A 19,819-nucleotide genomic window follows, 5' to 3' on the forward strand; every position below is an offset into this window, starting at 1 on the left:
TATTTTTAGTAGAGATGGGGTTTCATTGTGTTAGCCAGGATGGTCTCGATCTCCTGACCTCATGATCCGCCCGCCTTGACCTCCCAAAGTGCTAAGGATTATAGGCGTGAGCCACCGCGCCCCGCCAGTAATTATTAAAACAATGAAATTTTGTTTTTTCTTCAGAAGTAAAAAAAAAAAAAGAAAAAGTAAAAGTATCCCCAAAATGTATAAATATGAAAAAATATTAATTACTGAAAAAAACCTTGTCAACAAACAAGGTCATGAGTTAAGGACAGCTAATGGAAGAATTAGTAAATGGAAAAAGACATCTGCAGAAAATATCCAGAAAGCAGCAATAAGAAATAAAATGATAAAAAATATGAAGATTAAGACACAGAAGGGAGAATGAGAAGATCAACATACAATTGGAGTCTCAGGAAAAGGGGAGTGCAGGGAGACATGGAGAGAGACGGAGACTCAGCCTGAGACAGAGAGAGAGAAGAAAATAAGACAGAGTGAATGTTTCAAGAGATTTATCACTGGTAAGTTTCCAAAACTGATGAAATACACCATCTCAGATTTAAAAAAAAAAAAAAAAGTAGCAAATCCGAAATAAGATAAAGACACAAAAAATCCTCACTTAAACACATTATAATGAAGCTTCAAAACATTTAAAGTCAAAGGGAACGCCTTAAAATCAGCCCGAAAATGACAGGTACCTTCACAGGAACAACGATTAGACTTCTAGCTGACTTCTTATCAGTAACAACTGAGGAAGAAGACAGTGAAATGATAATTTCAGTGTCATGAGAGAAAAGAACTGTCAATCTACTATTCTATATCTATTGACAATATTGTTGATGGAGGGGAGCAAAATAAATATATTTTCAAAGAAACAAAAACAGAGATTTGACCTGGAGAACCTTATTTTAAAGCAATTGTAAAGAGTGAAATTCAGGCAGAAGGAAAGTAGTATCAGATAGAGTCCAGATTAAAAGTCCACTTGACAGGGAATTTTAGTGAGAATTCAATCACTTACTAGTTAGTTGGATGGCATCATATTTAACGTCTCTTCAACAATAAAGAGACTTTTTTAGACATAGTTTTAATCTTTGAAAGTCAGATGCTAGATCCATTATATCATTACTTAGAGTTTCCATCTCACCTGAGTTGCTGTCTTACTAGGAAACATTTGATATTTCTTCAGTCACACCTGAAAATGGAAATAACATTTAGATGGTGCTTCACAACTTTTAAGGTGCTTTCATAAACATCATCTGGTTCAAATTCACAACTGTGGTACTATTATTTTCATTTTATAGACTGAAGAACTCATAGAGTATGATTTCTCCGAGATTGTATAGTTAATATAACTCAAAAAGGTTTTTTGTACCTAAAGATTGGACTTTTTAGGTCGGGCACAGTGACTCACGCCTGTAATCCCAGCACTTTGGGAGGCCGAGGAGGGCAGATCACTTGAGGTCAGGAGTTCAAGACCAGCCTGGCCAATATGGTGAAACTCCTTCTCTACTAAAAATACAAACATTAGCCAGGAATGGTGGTGCACACCTTTAACCCCAGCTACTCGCGAGGCTAAGGCAGGAGAATCGCTTGAACCCAGGAGGCAAAGGTTGCAGTGAGCTGAGATCACTGCACTCCAGCCTCAGCAACAGAGTAAGACTCTATCTCAAAAAAAAAAAAAAAAAAAAAGATTGCACTTTTTAGATTGTGTTCTGCCTTTAAAAGTCCCCTAAATATCTTTAGGATTAAAATACATCTATTAATCAAAATTTTAAATGAAAGCCACATATACAAACAAGTGAAAGTGAAGGGAAGTGTTCTGGCTGAAGACACAGCATACTCAAAGCTCCACTATACAGCCTCCCACTATCTGCCTGAACTCTTCTGTGGACTAGTTTGAAGTTCACTGATTGACACTATCATCCTACTTTCACCTTATAGTCTCAGACTCATTCACATTACTTAGTCTCCTAACTCAAATCACTTTCTCTCCACCCCAAGCTGACTACCAGTATTCACTTACAGATATTCAAGACTTCAGAGGATCTTTGAACTCCCCCAAATTGAATAGTATATGTACGTACATGTATGTAATTTTAATGGAAGAGGGACTATTACAAGGACTGTTTATAGGCAGAGGAACTGTTTCACTGGGTTCTGAAAGTAGTCCATGATCCAAAAAAGGGGTAAGCCTCTGGTTGTGGCTTATAAGATCATGGCTTTAATTCACACCTCAAATTTTACATTCAGGGCCAGTTTTCCTGGTTTTTGTTTAGCTTTGCTTCTTGACTGTTATTCAAACTCTTATTCTGTAAATACTTGACTCAGTCTAGTCCAGTTTCTGGAACTTTATATCTGAATGCAGATGGCGACCCTGTCATATTCTAGCCTTGGGAACTAGACGCAAATATTGCCTATACTGTCTTTGTTTTGTGTAATGAATTTTACAGTATTCTACAGTTCAAAATTTAAGTATATACTCTTGTAAATAATTTCAACCTTTAATTTAAACCTATACTTTAAACCTTCAGAGCTCTGTTGCCTGTATCTTCCAGGGTATATGGTACATGGGGGCTTTCAACTATATTTGTAGCTGGCCTACGAATAAATGAACACCATTGGCTTATGCTTATCTTTTTTGTATGTCTTAAATGTTGCATGTAAAATGTCAATAAAAGACATACAAAACTTAAGCAATACCCTTCAGGATCCTAGCCAATGCCTGATTCATAATGGGTGATCAATAGTTATCTGTTAAATAAATTTTTATTCATACTAGGTTTAGTTGTTTTATCAGGTTATCATTATACTTAAGATGACACAATATATTTATTTTAGCTGACTATATACAATGAGTTGTTATAGTGGGGTTTACATACCTAGTGTGATTATAATTAAATTGATTACTTGTAATTAGACTTGTTTGTTTAAGACAGAGTCTCACTTTGTCACCCAGGCTGGAGTGCAGTAGTGCCATATTGGCTCACTGCAATCTTTGCCTCCTGGGTTCTAGTCAGTGATCCTCCTACTTCAGCCTCCTAAGGAGCTGGGACTACACGCCCAGCTAATTTTGTGTGTGTGTGTGTGTGTGTGTGTGTGTGTGTGTATTTTTGGTACAAATAGAGTTTCACCATGTTGGCCAGGCTGGTTTCAAACTCCTAACCTCAAGTGATCCTCCTACCTCAGCCTCCCAAGTGCTGGGATTACAGGCGTGAGTCACTGTGCCTGGCCTTAGACTCTTTACAGTCATATTTCATACGGTTTTCCCATCAGTAGGTGAAAGAGAAAAAGACTGCTTCTACTCTGAATCCCAGAGAATAAAAGGAAAGATTATAAAACTAAGACATCATTTTGTAAAGGTTTTCATGTTATTTCATCTGTCAAGAACGTTTAGATATTTTATTTTGGCTACAGAATTTAAATTTCTCTTACGCTAATTTCATATGACAATATTACCTTTTGGGTTGGTATTTGGTTCCATCTACTACTAGTTTGTTTGTATTTCAAACTAAGACATACTTATTCAGACTTTTTAAATTCTAGTGTGCTCTAAATTCAATTACTTTTCAATGTCTATGAATTTTCATCCAATTATTTCACTATGTGGTAAACTTAAACATTGATATCTGAAGCAGTAGCCATTATATTTGGTCCATTAGTTTACTTACAGCCCAGCACTAATGTTTATTAGTCAAATGAAATCTTAACTTGCGAAACCCTATTCTCACACTTAGCCAGAGGCTATAATTCACCACTAGTATTTTCACAAATGGGTTCAACTGAAGACAAGTACTGTGGGAAAATGTAGATGGGCAAAGCAAATCTATCAGGGCAACTGGAAAACTAAGTCAAGTTCATATGCTACAGATAAGGGCAGAGAAGTGTCATCTCATTTTCAAAAAAGAAAAAAAAATGCAGGTGGCCTTTGATGAACAAAATATTTTTCTTCAACCTATTTTAACCTCTATATTCTTATTTAAAATTTCCTCATTAAAGCTATTAAGGTAAGCTTCAGAGTATTTCCTGCTATAACTACTTAGTAAGACTAAGTTAGTATATAAAAATACAATTAATTTTTGTAGGTTGTACATCACTAAATTTCAGTACATCTTGGCCTCCAGACTAGCACACAGTGAAAGATAGGAACATGGCAGATGATCTTTACTTATACTTACTGTATTGGGGTAGAGCAGGAATGGATAACAGCACTGCATGATTACTTTTAAAAAATTAATTTCTAAAATAATAACCATTTAGTAATTTTATGCTACAGTTTTTTGTTTTTGTTTTTGTTTTTTGCTAACACCCCTCACCATTACAGAATACATTTACAAGCTGGGAATGATACTACCAGGCTCTTTCAGGAGTTGTGTATGTCTTAGTCTAAGAAAACCAATACAAAATTAGCCAGGTGTGGTGGGGCGCACCTGTAATTCCAGCTACTGGGGAGGCTAAGGCAGGAGAATCGCTTGAATCTGGGAGGCGGAGGTTGCAGTGAGCCGAGATCACGCCATTGCACTCCAGCCTGGGCAACAAGAGTGAAACTCTGTCTCAAAAAGAAAAAAAAAGAAAAGAAAAACCAGTCGGGGCCAGGCCCAGTGGTTCACAACTTACGTAATTCCAGCACTTTGGGAGGCCAAGGCAGAAGGAGCGCTTGAGTCCAAGAGTTTGAGACCAGACTGGGCATTATGGCAAAACGCCAGCTCTCCAAAAAATACAAGTATTAGCTAGGTGTGGTGGCACACGTCTGTAGTCCTAGTTCCTGGGGGGTGAACTAAGATGGGAGGATTGCTTGAGCCTAGGAGGTCAAGGCTGCAGTGAGCTGAGATCGTGCCACTGCACTGCAGGCTGGGCCACAGAGCAAGACTCTGTCTCAAAAAATAAATACATAAAAAATAAATTAAAAAGAATAAGAAAAAACAGTCTGACGTGCTATAAGTTGCATTTAACTGCAAACATATAACTTGAAAAAACATAGCTAAAGGTTTTTCATCTTTAATAAAGTCATTTTCTTCTTAAAAATGGATCTAGGGTAGGTTTTTGTTGTTGTCGTTGTTTTTGTTTTTGTTTTTTTTGAGGCAGAGTTCCACTCTTGTTGCCCAGACCGGAGTGCAATGATGAGATCTCGGCCCACTGCAACCTCCACCTCCGGGGTTCAAAGGATCCTCCTGCCTCAGCTTCCTGAGTAGCTGGGATTACTGGAACAGCGCCACCATGCTCAGCTAATTTTTGTATTTTTGGTAGAGATGGGGTTTCACCATGTTGGCCAGGCTGTTCTCAAACTCCTGACCTCAAGTGATCCACCAGCCTCAGCCTCCCAAAGTGCTGGGAAAACAGGCGTGAGCCACCATGCCCGGCTGTAATTCTTTTTAAAAAACAGCTAGAAGATACAATTTTGCCTTCATCTTAAGTATATGAAATACTGTTAGAATATGTTGAATTATTTCTACTTAGATAACCTCATAACTAAATTATTGCCACAATATGAATAGCCTTTAGCCATAAAATTAAAAGCATAAGAACACGACATTTATAAAGAATACTTAGAAAGCAGAAAATTTTCAGCTTACAAAATAGTTGTTTTCTACAGAGTTGTGCAAACTGACATATTGGTACGCTGCTACAAAATAATTTTATTATAGTCACAGGCTAACCTCAAAAAATTTCACTAGAAATATGTTGTTTTCTTTCCTTCCTTTATTCTCACCTTCCTTGTTACTTTGTTATTGAAAATGGTATAACATGATTATTATTCTTGTCAACTAAGATTAAAGTCATTTATTTTTTACCTACACAAAATCAGAAGAGTTCCTGAAGTAAATGAAGAACAGCTGGAAAAGAAGGTAAACTATATTTTAAAAGATGTTCAGAACTTCACACACACAAAAAAGCCCAGGCCCAGATGGCTTCGTTGGTGAATGCTATCAAACATTTAAAGAAGAATATGAATTCTTAAGAAACTCTTCTAAAAATAGAAGAGGAAGGAATACTTCCCAATTTAGCCTGAGGCCAGTATCACTTTGATATCAAAACCAAAAACATCACACAAAAACAGAAAAATACAAACCAATATTTCCTATGAATATGAATGCAAAAACCTCAAAAAATAGCAGACTAAATCTAGCTACATAAAAAAATGATTACACTCCATGACCAAATGTTATGTTATCTCGGGAAAGCAAGGTTAGTTTAACATCCAAAATTCAATTAATGTAATAAACCATATCTGTAGAACAAAGGATAAAAACCACATCATCAATCATCATCTCAAAAGATGAAGGAAAAAACATGGGCAAAATCTAACATTCTGTCATGACAGAAACCCTTAGCAAACTAGAAACAGGAAGAAAACTAAGAGCTGGGCATGGTGGCTCACACCTGTAATCTCAGCACTTTGGGAGGCCAAGGTAGGAGGATCCATTGAGCCTAAGAGTTCAAGACCAGTCTGGGCAATATAGTGAGACCTTGCCTCTACAGAAATATTAAAAAGTTAGCTGAGTATGGTGGTGTGGGCCTGTACTCCGAGCCACTCAGGAGGCTAAAGTGGAAGTGTTGCTTGAGCCTGGGAGGCAGAGGTTGCGGTAAACCGAGATTATGACACTGCACTCCAGCCTGGGTAACAGAGATGTCATCTCAAAAAAAAAAAAAAAAAACCCCAAACTAAAATAAACTAGGAACAGAAACAAACCTCCTCAATCTGATATAAAACATGTACAGAAACCCCACATTCATCATACTTAACGGTGAAAGGCTAAATATTTCACCCTAAAGATCAGAAAAAAGACAAGAATATACACTCTCACTATTTCTATTCAACATTACACCAGGGGCGATTAGGCAAGAAAAAAAATTCTAAAATACAAATTGGAAAGAAAGAAGTAAAACATGCCTATTTGCAGATAACAGGATCTTAATACATAGAAAATTCATAGGAATGTAATTAAAAACTATTAAAAATAATAAACTGGGCCAGGTGTGGTGGCTCATGCCTGTAATCCCAGCACTTTGGGAGGCCGAGGCAGGTGGATCACCTGAGGTCAGGAGTTTGAGACCAGCCTGGCCAACATGGTGAAACCCCATCTCTACTAAAAATACAAAAATTAGCTGGGCGTGGTAGCTTGCACCTGTAATTCCAGATGCTTAGGAGGCTGAGGCAGGAGAATTGTTTGAACTCGGAAGACAGAGGTTGCAGTGAGCTGAGATTGTGCCACTGCACTCCAGCCTGGGCGACACAGCAAGATTCCATCTCAAAAAAATACATAAATAAAATAAGTAAATAAATTTAAAAATCTAGTAAATCTCAAGATATGAGATCAATATATAAAAATCAATTGTATTGCTATACATTAGCAATTAACAGTCTAAAAATTAAGAACATTCTACTTACAATATCATCAAAAAGAATAAAATTCTTAGGAACAAATTTAATAAAAGAAGTACAAGACTTGGCCAGGCATGGTGGCTCACGCCTGTAATCCCAGCACTGTGGGAGGCCGAGGTGGGCGGATTACCTGAGGTCAAGAGATCCAGACCATCCTGGCCAACATGGTGAAACCCTGTCTCTACTAAAAATACAAAAATTTAGCTGGGTGTGGTGGCACGTGCCTGTAGTCCTAGCTACTTGGGAGGCTGAGGCAAGACAATCTCTCAAACCTGGCAGGCGGAGGTTGCAGTGAGCCAAGATCACTCCAGCCTGGTGACAGACTGACACTCCATCTCAAAAAAAAAAAAAAAAGTAGTACAAGAATTATAGTCTGGGCTGGGCACAGTGGCTCACGCCTGTAATGCTAACGTTCTGGGAGGCCGGGGTGGGTGGATCGATTTGAGTACAGGAGTTGGAGACCAGCCTGGGCAACATGGCAAAACCCTGTCTCTACAAAAAACCACCCAGGCATCATGATGCACACCTATAGTCCCAGCTACTCAGGAGGCTGAAGCGGGAGGATCACTTGAGCCTGGAAGGCAGTGGTTGCAGTGAACCAAGATTGCACCACTGCACTCCAGCCTGGATGACAGAGCAAGACCATCTCAAAAAAAAGACTCTACTCTGAAGACTACAAACTATGTTGAAAAGGCCATGTGTGGTGGCTCACACCTGTTATCCCCGCACTCTGGGAGGCCAAGGTGGACAGATTATTTGAGGTCAGGAGTTTGAGACCAGCGTGGCCAACATGGTGAAACTCCGTCTCTACTAAATATTAGCCAGGCATGGTGGCACACCCCTGTACTCCCAGCTACTCAAGAAGCTGAGGCGGGAGAATCACTTGAACCCAGGAGGTGGAGGTTGCAGTGAGCCTAGATTGCACCACGACACTCCAGCATGGGCGACATAGTGATACTCTGTCTAAAAAAATAAATAAATAAATAAAGCAAGAAATTAAAGAAGCCAGGCACAGAGGCCCACACTCATAATCCCAGCTACTCAGTAGGCTGAGGAAGAAGGATCACACGAGGCCAGGATTTCTAGACCAGCCTAGGTAACATGGTGAGATCCCATCACTAAAACAATTTTAAAAATCAGCCAGAGACTACAGCCAGTGTGGTGATACATGCCTGTTGTCCCAGTTACTCAGGATGCTGAGGCAAGAGGATTGCTTGAGCCCAGAAGTTTGAGACCAGCCTGGGCAACATAGTGAAATCCCATCTCTACCAAAAAAATATAAAAATTATCTGGGCACGGTGGCATGTGCCTGTGGTCTCAGCTATTCGGGAGGCAGAGGTAGAAGGATCACCTGAGCCCGGGGAGGTTGAGGCTGCAATGAGCCGTGATCACACCACTGCACTCCAGCCAGAGTGAGACCCTGTCTTTTTTTTTTTTTTTTTTTAAAGGAAAAATAAAATAAAAAAAAAGTAAAAGATAAAATATTCAGGCCAGGTGTGGTGGCATGCACCTGTAATCCCAGCTACTTGGGAGGCTGAGACAGGAGAACCACCTGAACCCGGGAGGCAAAGGTTGCAGTGAACCAAGATCGCGCCACTGCACTCCAGCCTGGGCAACAGAGTGAGACTCTGTCTCAAAAATAAAAAAAAAAGAAAAAGAAAGAAAAAAAGAAAGAGGTTATCGTAGGATTAGGTGAGATTTTATATATAACAAATATCTTTCCCATCACAGGCATACAGGAAATATGAATCATTTGTTATTTTTATGTCACTATGTTGTGAACGTTTTTACAAGCTCTTTATTTTTCTGAATAATTATGCTTACTATATTAACTAAAATTTTTTTTTTTGACAGAGTTTCGCTCCTGTTGCCCAGGCTGGAGTACAATAGTGCAATCTTGGCTCATTGAAACCTCCGCCTACCAGGTTCAAGTGGTTCTCCTGCCTCAGCCTCCCAAATAGCTAGGATTACAGGTGTGTGCCACCAAGCCCGACTAATAAAAGGTGTACTATCATCATCCCCATTTAATAAAGAAATAAAGGCTGACAAACTTGCCTAGCTTGCATAATTAATAAATATATAGAACCAAAGGCTTAAACCCAAATTTCTCTGATTGCAAATGTTATGTTCTGTACCATTATACTATACAGCTACGTTAGGTTGGATTCAGAAAATGTGGTATATATACAACATGGAATACTAGGCAGCCATAAAAAGAATAAGATTATGTCCTTTGCAGCAACATGGATGGAGCTGGAGGCCATAATCCTAAACAAATTAGTGCAGGAAGAGAAAACCAAATACTGCATGTTCTCACTTATAAATGGGAGCTAAACATTGGGCACACATAGATATAAATATGGAAACAAGAGATACTGTGGACTACTAGAGAGTGGAGGGATGAGGATGGGTAGTGAGTACAATGCTCACTACCTGGGTGATGGAATCCATACTCCTAACTTCAGCATCACACAATATTCCCATGTACTCAATCTGCACATGTACTCCCTGTAACTAAACTATAAGTTGAAATAAAAATAAAATAAAATTATACATTTAAATTGTAAATTATCATCCCACAATTTTAATAAAGGTGTGTATATGTGTTTGTTTATATATTTAAACATATATGCATATACATGTTTTAGAAAGACAGGAATATGCAAAATGTTAATAGTGGTAAATTTTAGGGGTTGGTTTCTTTGTGATTATGTGTGGTAAATAAGCTACTTTTGTAATAGAAAAAATAAATGCACTCCAAATATTTTCTTCAATAAAGAAATTAGGCAAAAAAAGAAAATATACAAATCAATGTGTTTAAAGTTTTCTCAATATTTAAGTTCCACTTTAGAATAATAAATCCACTTATATATTGAGTATAAACTTTGATTAACAAACATAAACTCGTGGTGGTGCACACCTACAATCTCAGCTACTCAGGAGGCTGAGGCAGGAGAATCTCTTGAACCTGGGAGGTTGCAGTGAGCTGAGATTGCGCCACTGCACTCCAGCCTGGGTGACAGAGCAAGACTCTGTCTCAAAACAAACAAACAAACAAACAAAAAAAACTTACTCTGTAACAGAAACACCCTGTGTGCAAATTCAGTCTTAGCTAATAAGGCTTAACAGTAATTGTTAACTCTCAGATTCTAAAAAAGTTTATTTGGTGAGTTTTTTATTTGATGACTTCATTACATTCTCATCAGCTATGAATTGGAATAATTCCAATTTGAACTATAGTGTGATGTGTTGAATTTTTCTGTTTCTGTCACGTACGCTGTTTTTACTTTAAGATAATAGTGCTTTAAAGTTTATTATTGCCAGTAATAACAATAGCAACTGCTAAGTCCTCCAAGTTAACATCTACCTTAACCTTAAATAAACTGACCTCATTATATTTATCCTTAGCCAAATTAAAAAAAAAAATGTATGGAGATCGAGTGGCATATATTTTAAGAATATAGATTATAAAAACATAATTTCCCTGAAAGTTAAATTCCTCAAAGGAACTAGTTAATTTCCAAATCTTCTAACACCTTCTCATTACTTCAATGTGAGTGCTTCAAATATAGAAAAAGACTTTTTATTTCCCCTTGACAAGATCACACTGCTGTGTGCAAATAAACTATGATTAACAGGGTAAATTGGTTCAATATTCTAGCATTAACTCCAATTCTATCAAAATGTTCATCCTCTAATATTACAAATCTAGTTTAATCACCAAGATTTGGTCAATTCCCCTCCTGATTAAAAAAAAAAATACTTGCAGTTCATTTCCAATGCTAAGAAATAACACAATACATTGACAACATTGCTTCACAAATACCTACTAAGAAAAATGTACAGCTAAATATAATTTTATGTTATCATATAATAAACACTAAAAAAATCAGGCTTACATTTTATGCTGTGCAATAATTCTCTTAATAATTGTTTAAACCAAAATTAGGACAACTAAGGTGCTCAAATGTCACCTTCCCAGGTAAAGCCCATATTGACCACTACCTTGTTTAACACTGCAACCAGTTCCCCTCCATCCCCCTCCCCTACACACATAATCTTACCCTGGGCAAAACACTCTTTTCTCCTCCTTCTCCTGCTTTTTCTCCTTATCACCTTCTAACATCCATATGATTTACTTTTCTTCTTCCACTTGTGAAGTTGTCTGCCTACTAGTACATAGGACAGCGCCTGAGACATAGCAGGTGCTGTTGAATGAATAATTTGACCCACTAGGTGGGCAGGGGAAGCTATTGTTTTTTATGTATTTATTTATTTACTTTTTGAGATGGAGTTTCACTCTCATCACCCAGGCTGGAGTACAGTGGTGCAATCTTGTCTCACTGCAACCTCCATCTCCCGGGTTCAAGCGATTCTTCTGCCTCAGCCTCCCAAGTATCTGGGATTACAGGTACCTGTCACCATGCCCGGCTAATTTTTGTACGTTTAGTAGAGATGGGGTTTCACCATGTTGACCAGGCTCGTCTTGAACTCCTGACCTTAGGTGATCCACCCGCCCCAGCCTCCCAAAGCACTAGGATTACAGGCATGAGCCACTGGGCCTGGCCGAAGCTATTGTTTTTATCTGAGTATTTGGTGACTTACACAAGCAGTCCCCAACATTTTTTGGGGTGGTTTCGGGGATGAAACTGTTCCACCTCAGATGATCAGGTATTAGTTAGATTCTCATAAGGAGTGCAGCAACCTAGATCCCTCACATCCACAGTTCACAATAGAGTTCGTGCTCCTATAAGAATCTAACGCCACTGCTGATCTCAGAGGAGGCAGAGCTCAGGCAGTAATGCTCACTTGCCCACCGCTCACCTCCTGCTGTGCAGCCCAGTTCCTAACAGGTCAGGTCGAAGTTCCAGGGGTTAGGGATCCCTGACTTATACAAATGGGTGGAAATGTAATGGTTAGTTTTGTAATTAGAGTAAATCCTCATTTTTCACCCAGATTAAAGCAAAAAAACCCTTTTTTCAGGAGCCTTGAGACCTACTAATGCCTCCAAGGTTTAAGACAGACTTATACAGTGGCTCTGAACCTGAAAAGAAAAAAACAAAACAGAACCCAAAGAAAATTCACAGTTCTGAGATTCTGAAGAGAAAAGGGGCAGGGTGGTAATTTTTTGCTATCTGGGAGGAGGTCTCAAAAGACTCTTCTTGCATGGTTATTGCAATGTTTTTCATCACACTTACCATACATATTTTACATACATTATAAAACTATATTACATGCTCATGATAAATTACAAAGGTTCACAGATTCCAGCATTACCATTATTACTTTGACTCATCATGCTCCTGTTATACTAAGTAAATGAAACACAAAAAGGGAAAATAATTTCTGTGGATGTAGAATAAATTCTAGTAATTTTAAATTACAAATAATGCCTTTTGATGGGCTGGTCACACCAAAAGAACTCTAGGCTACAAAATAGTTATGCCAATAATCAACAGTTTTTATAATAAGAAAAACTGAAAAACTATATATATATGTATGTTTTGTTTTGTTTTGTTTGAGACAGAGTCTTTCTCTGTCACCAAGCTGGAGTGCAGTGGGACGATCTCAGCTCACTGCAACCTCCGCCTCCCAGGTTCAAGCAATTCCCCTGCCTCAGACTCCCAAGTAGCTGGGACTACAGGCACGTGCCACCACGCCGGGGTAATTTTTTGTATTTTAGTAGGGACAGGATTTCACCATGTTGGCCAGGATGGTCTCAATCTCCTAACTTCGTGGTCCACCCGCCTCGGTGTCCCAAAGTGCTGGGATTACAGGCGTGAGCCACCGCACCTGGCCGAAAAAAGTACATTTATTCACCAGAAGCTCTTCCTAATTGCACTGGCGAGTGCTTATGGAATCTGCATACATAGAAAAAAGATTTACTTTGTAAGAAAAGTCTTTTCATATACTCCCCACAAAGGTCTAACTCTGACAACTTGAAAAGCAACAAATGACTTTCTGAAAACTATCGGAAAAGAAAAATGTTATATTACGTTAACTTGTTTAATTTTGCCTCTTGTCCTAAGCCTGAAATGAGATAGATGACATCTGTGCATAATTTCACATGTGCATCACTCTTACAAACTTAGGATTTAGGACTTTTAAAATACATTATTTTTTACACATCTCAAAACACCAAGTTTTTTTGTTTTTTTTTTTTGAGACAGAGTCTCGCTTTGTCGCCCAGGCTGGAGTGCAGTGGCGCGATCTCGGCTCACTGCAAGCTCCGCCTCCCGAGTTCACGCCATTCCGCTGCCTCAGCCTCCCGAGCAGCTGGGACTACAGGCGCCCAAGACAGATTTTTAAAAAATCATTTTTCCTATGTAGCAAATATCTTTAGGCCTAGCATCTGTTTTATCAGAAGTTAATATATTTAAGATGAAAATTCATTTGTATGTTATGCTTGAAAAGGATATTAATACCCTTTCATATGGCAAACTTACTTTTTAGTAAATTCCATTAGTAACAGGCGCACTATTAAGATAGCCCGATTTACTACTTTTTGAGTTCTCAACATGCTGGACACATGTAAAACAGTCACAGTTGTTGTTTTAAAACAAATTTTGCAACCACATTTCTAAACCTTTTCAAACATGAGAGTAAGAAATAAGTATCATGCTCTCAAAAAGTTTCCAAAACTACATGGTCTCAAAAGTACACATTAAGAATTTTGTATATTTAAAATGGCAGATTAACTTTTGAGCTAATCATTTATACAGGGACATAGAAAACAACAAAATGTGTGAACGTTTTCCTCCCAGGTTCAAGCAATTATCCTCCTTACCCACCTGAGTAGCTGGGATTACAGGTGACCGCCACCATGCCCGGTTAATTTTTTGTATTTTTAGTAGAGATGGGGTTTCACCATGTTGGCCAGGCTGCTCTCGAACTCCTGACCTCAGGTGATCCACCCGCCTCAGCCTCCCAAAGTGCTGGGATTACAGGTTTAAGCCACCGCACCTGGCCTGTTTCTTTTTTCTTTCTTTCTTTCTTTTTTTAAGAGATAGCTCACACCCATTTTCTGGCTGTCCTTCAGGCTTGAGTTCTTTGATTCAGTTCTCATGCCTTTATCTATTTGTGCATCATTATGTTGCACATGTCCAAGAATTAAGTGTTGACTTTCAGTGGTGTAAAAGCAAAAAAAAAAAAAAAAAACAACAAAAATTCCTATTTATAGTACATTCATGGTTTACATTGGTACACAGTTTTTCTTAGGCTTTTATCATTAGCCAACATCACCATACTCATTCAACAAAAATTATATAACTTCTTATTTCTTTATGCCTATCTGAAGAACTCAGACTGCTGGGTACTGTGAGTTGGATGAGTCCCCCTGCCCCTCAAGACCAAAATTACAGCAAAGTCTCTGTCAAGGTTTCATATTAAAATGTTGAAAGTGGATACAAAATCAAGAGACTAAAACAGTGTATTTTCAATCATGTTTCACATTATTTTTAGTATATAAGAAGGAAATCAACCTTCATGTAACTGCCTTAGGCATATAACTGCCTGAAATTTTCTGGGTAGCCAGAGTGGCAACTGACAAGGATTCAGACTTATTGATGAACTATTAAATACTGCAAGCGAATGTTACTCACTATACTACTTAGATTTCTGGTAGAGCAAAGAAATGACTAAAAGGCAGGTGTCCTGGATGCTAGTCCTTCTACTGACTGTAAGTTATTTTATCTCTTTGGATTTTGCTTTCCTCATCTATAAAATACGAGATTTGGCCAGGAGTGGTGGCTCACACCTTTAATCCCAGCACTTTGGAAGGCTGAGGTTGGCAGATCACTTGAGGCCAGGAGTTTTGAGAACAGCCTGCTAACATGGTGAAACACCTTGTCTACTAAAAATACCAAAAAAAAAAAAAAATTATCTGGGTGGTGTATGCCTGTAATCCCAGCTACTCAGGTAGATGAGGCATGAGAATCTCTTGAACCTGGAAGGCGGAGGTTGCAGTGAGCCGAGATCGTGTCACTCCACTCTAACCTGGGCAACAGAGCGAGACTCAGTCTCGAAAAATAAAAAACAAAAAATAAAATGTGAGATTTGAAGGAGATATCCTGTAAATCCCTTTTAGCCCCAACACTCATTTTTTTTAGCATGTTAAATACCATCAAATAGAAACCAATCAGATGTTTACTATTTTTGACAGAATCTAGAATATCCATAAATAGTACCTCATTCACAGTATTCACAGGAGAAAGCAAAAAAAGTACTATCTTTATATGCAGTATGAGTCATGGACTGGGACAGCAACTTGTAAAAGGTCACAAAACTGTAGCATCCCGAGAACAGTTACACTAATTTTTTACTTTTTTTTTCCTTTTTTAGAGGCAGGGTCTTGCTCTGTCGCCCAGGCATGATCACAGCTCAATGCAGCCTCGACCTACAAGGCTCAAGGGATCCTCCCTCCTCAGCCTCCCAAGTAGCTGGCACTAAAGGCATGTGCTACCATGCCCAGCTAATTTTTTAGTAGAGATGAGGTCTCACTATGTTGCTCAGGCTGGTCTCAAACTCCTGGGCTCAAGTGATCTTTATGCCTCAGCCTCCCAAAGTACTGGGATTGTAGGTGTGAGCCACGGCACCAGGCTGATCCTAGTATCTTGGTTGTGATTGCAGTTTTCTATTCACTATACTATCTTTGTTGCTGTTTGGCAATACTTAGCAATGTGTGTAACTTCTCCCACTCCCAATTAGCCGATTTGCTCTCTAATGGACTCAAACTTACCCTGCTCAATTTTTTACTGCTTGGTATCCAAAACATTCTCCTTCCCCTTCAGTTCTAGCATTAGAATAATTACCGATGATACCTTCTCGTTTCCTAAGGATACAAATTAGAGTTCCAGGTACAGTATTTGTCTCATTTTCTATATTATTAACTTTCTACATAAATTTTAACCACATAAAGACTCTGTCACTACTATCTCTATATTAATCAGTATCTGCTCGAGGCCGGTACCTTTAAACAGATCCAATACACCTAAGCATCAAGTGGCTGAAAAAGATACCAGAGGTTCTTTGTACTATTTGCTACAATGGTTTTGGACCTTCCTTCCTCTGTGATTGTTCTCTTATGCTCTTTCAGGACTCCCAGGCTCCTAGTCCTTGATATCAACGAATGAAATTGGTTTCCCAGGTTCTCTAAAGACATTGGCTTGAACATTTCTTCTGCATTTTTCCATAACTTTCCCAAGCAGAATATCCTGCCCTAGCTGTATTCTCCAAGACGTATGTTCTATCAATAATCTGGCTGGCCAAAACCTCAACAAAGTCCCTTTGCTCCCACCTCCCCCGCACAAGTTTGTAGACTTCTCCCTAAAACTGGCAGACATGTACAAGTGAGAGGTCACACTCTATTCCCTGTATCCAGGAAAGGTGGAGGGTGTAAATTCTAGCTTCCAACTAGTTCCAGCGAATTGCACCTCACATTAGGCATTCTTGTCTCATAGTCTCTCTGGGACTCTACCTATCCCAGAAAAAAATTGAATAAACTGCACAGCTTTCTTATGCACAAGCTGCCATGGATACTCAAGAATCCATGAGTCTCAGACTTCAAAGGGCTAACATTCAGCCAGTATACTCTTACGGCCTCAAAGTTTGTTAAAATACTGAAATTCTTACCATTTGGCAAATAGTGTCCTGAGCCACTGCCTAATCCTGTAGCCCAGCATATTCTCTAGGATCCTTACTAACCCATCAACAGGCTAAGGACAGGAACCCTAAAGGGCCCATAGGTCCCTTCTCTAGCATAGTAACCAGCCTCTATTTTGACTGGTTAGTAGCCATGCAGTCAACCCCTACTCCCAGCCCCCAAAGTTGTACCTTCTGGACAATGCCTTTGGATTCTTCTAGATACTCCCAAGGACTAGGCTGTGCATTTCTTACCTTTGCCACCCAGATGCGGGGCAACTCAAATGGGTCTGGAAAGTAACAGATATAGCACTAGCCAGTCCAGATTACTGAATCCAGTTCTTTCATGTCTCCTCTGCCAGAGCTGGCCTGGTACCTGGCAGGAGATATGATACCAGTGGCAGTGGCACTGGCAGCTCATCAGGCAAATGCCCGGTGCCTTGTTTTGTTTTTTAGATGGAGTCTCGCTCTGTTGCCCAGGCTGGAGTGCAGTGGCATGATCCCAGCTCATTGCAACCTCCACCTCCTGGGTTCAAGCGATTCTCCTGCCTCAGTCTCCTGAGTAGCTGGGATTACTGCTACTGGGTGTCTGCTACCATGCCCGGGTAATTTTTGTATTTTCAGTAGAGATGGGGTTTCTTCATGTTGGTCAGGCTGGTCTTAACTCCTGACATCAAATGATCCGCCTGCCTCAGCCTCCCAAAATGCTGGGATTACAGGCATGAGCCACCCTGCCCTGCCGGTGCCTTTTGATTCCGAGGCTGTGACTACTCACCACTGACTCCCCACAGTTGCCTTCATGTGGCTGGTTACCTGTGGGAACTGCAGCCTGACCAAAATTTTGAATGAGGCAGCCAGGAAGGGCAATGTGCTAGCTGGCGGACTGGGCCACCACACGAACTATTACATAATTTAAATGTTACTTCTGAAAAAAGGCATATGCAACCAAGCTACCTATGTTTTTTTACCCCTTCTGACATATCTGATGACTTAGCCCTGGTGAAAAAACAATCAAAGACACTTGTTGATTGTGCCAAGAATTGGGTCAGCTAGCTGATAGGCCATCAAATTTTAACTGCATTTTTTTCCCTATTTTTGCTTAATGTATTTAAGACCACCTCCTTACAATTTCCAGAGAGAAAATACGAAACAAGAAACAGACTTGGTTTCAAATACATAAAGAGTGTGCTGGAGTTTAAAGCATTACTAATAACATTGTTACAGAAGAATGACAGCTTACTCCAGGGCACTTCAGTATTCCTGAGGAATAAACATGATTTCTCTTGTCCTCCCACTGGGATGTTGTCAGGTGGTCACTGCTCCTGTCCTTTGGCATGTTTTCCATGCAGAATATATGGAACCTGGAAATCACGCTGACAGTTGGAATAAACCATTCCTAATCCCATGCCAGAACCAAAGGCCACATTCTTCTTTTAAAGAAGGTGAGAAAACAATCCCTAATCCAAAACCAGTATCTATCTACCACATCCAGCAGGCACTGGTCCCACTTCCTGCTCAGCTCCACTGACATGTTCCCCATCCACAGCTCCAGCTTTCCTCTCACTCTAGACATCTTGTAATGATTCTACACGCAAAAGTTCAAAGTAAGAACTCCTGAATCTTTCAGCTACTCTAATATGGGTTCTGACCTGATAGCACCTTGTCACCATTCTTGCCCAAGACTTGACAGTCCAGCTTATATTAGGGTAGGTAGGCTTATATGGGAGTGATGTGAGGTGTTCATACAAATTAAAGTGAACTCCTGCTTCTCAAAGAAAACAAGTCTCTTTTGGTCAAGAAAAAGAGGGGTTTCACTAAATGACACTCTTGGTAACCTGCCATCCCTCTCAAATGGATGTATTCACTTTCAGAGTGAGATTCAGTTTCCACAATAGAGAGAGGGAAAACACGAGTTGAGGAGAACCCCATGTTTCCCTAATAAATGCTAGTGCTTTTTAATGGGGGAAAACAAACAAAAACCCCAAAGAACTCTGGCTCTAAAAGGACCAGGGTAGTCTCATGTACTAACTGCACAGAAGGGATAAACCAGTCTACTCGTCTTTCTTTACATCAGAGAGGTCTCCTTGCTCCCAAGTTTTCAGTTTCTTCTAACCGATAACCTGGACAGCTGAAATGATCCAGCTGATTCTCTGTCACATGATCTGGAAATCCAGGCAACAACAGAGGTCACATCACCCTGAGAGATGCTCCACTCCAAACCCTCTGGCCATCACTGAAACTAAGACAAATAAACTGGATCAACCAAGAGATGGCCAAACATAAGCTACACCTGACCAAAGTCACGGCCACCCTGCAGTGCCTTCCAAAGAGCAGAGTGCTGGAGGAGAAATGGAGGAGACTACACTATCAGATGGGCAGATGTGCCTCAGTAGAATGAGCCCCACACAAATATTATGGCTTTGCCACACCACTGCCCTGACAGGCTGCCTCAGGCTGCACAAGTTATTCAACAAACATGACAAAATGTTCCATGGCCTCCCAACTGATACAATGTTCACAGATGTTTCCTCTCACTACTGTAGTATGCTCCACACCAAACAGTGCTATTCAAGTGTCATCTATACTGATGCCAGTCCATGAAGTTTGCTACTGATCCACAAGTACAGAAATTGAGAACAAAAAAAAAAAAAAAAAAACAAAAGAGGTGCTTATATATATCTAAAAAAATATGCCAGTAAATAATTTCAGTAAAATTGCAGTGTATATGATAAATATAAAATATCGAATTGTATCTCTATATCTTAGCAATGAACAACTTGAAAACAAAATAAAAAA

General features: G+C 39.5%; 1 protein-coding gene and 1 pseudogene across 3 annotated transcripts in view; both read right to left on the reverse strand.

Moving 5' to 3' along the window:
• Positions 1–19,819, reverse strand: part of N4BP2L2 (NEDD4 binding protein 2-like 2) — a 96,237-nt gene that overhangs the window by 34,862 nt on the left and 41,556 nt on the right. The gene's annotated exons all lie outside the window — the stretch shown is intronic.
• On the reverse strand, positions 17,983–18,554 carry LOC105552221 (annotated as a pseudogene).

This window comes from Mandrillus leucophaeus, unplaced genomic scaffold (genome assembly GCF_000951045.1).
Source record: "Mandrillus leucophaeus isolate KB7577 unplaced genomic scaffold, Mleu.le_1.0 Scaffold549, whole genome shotgun sequence".
In the NCBI taxonomy this organism is placed as follows: Eukaryota; Metazoa; Chordata; class Mammalia; order Primates; family Cercopithecidae; genus Mandrillus; species Mandrillus leucophaeus.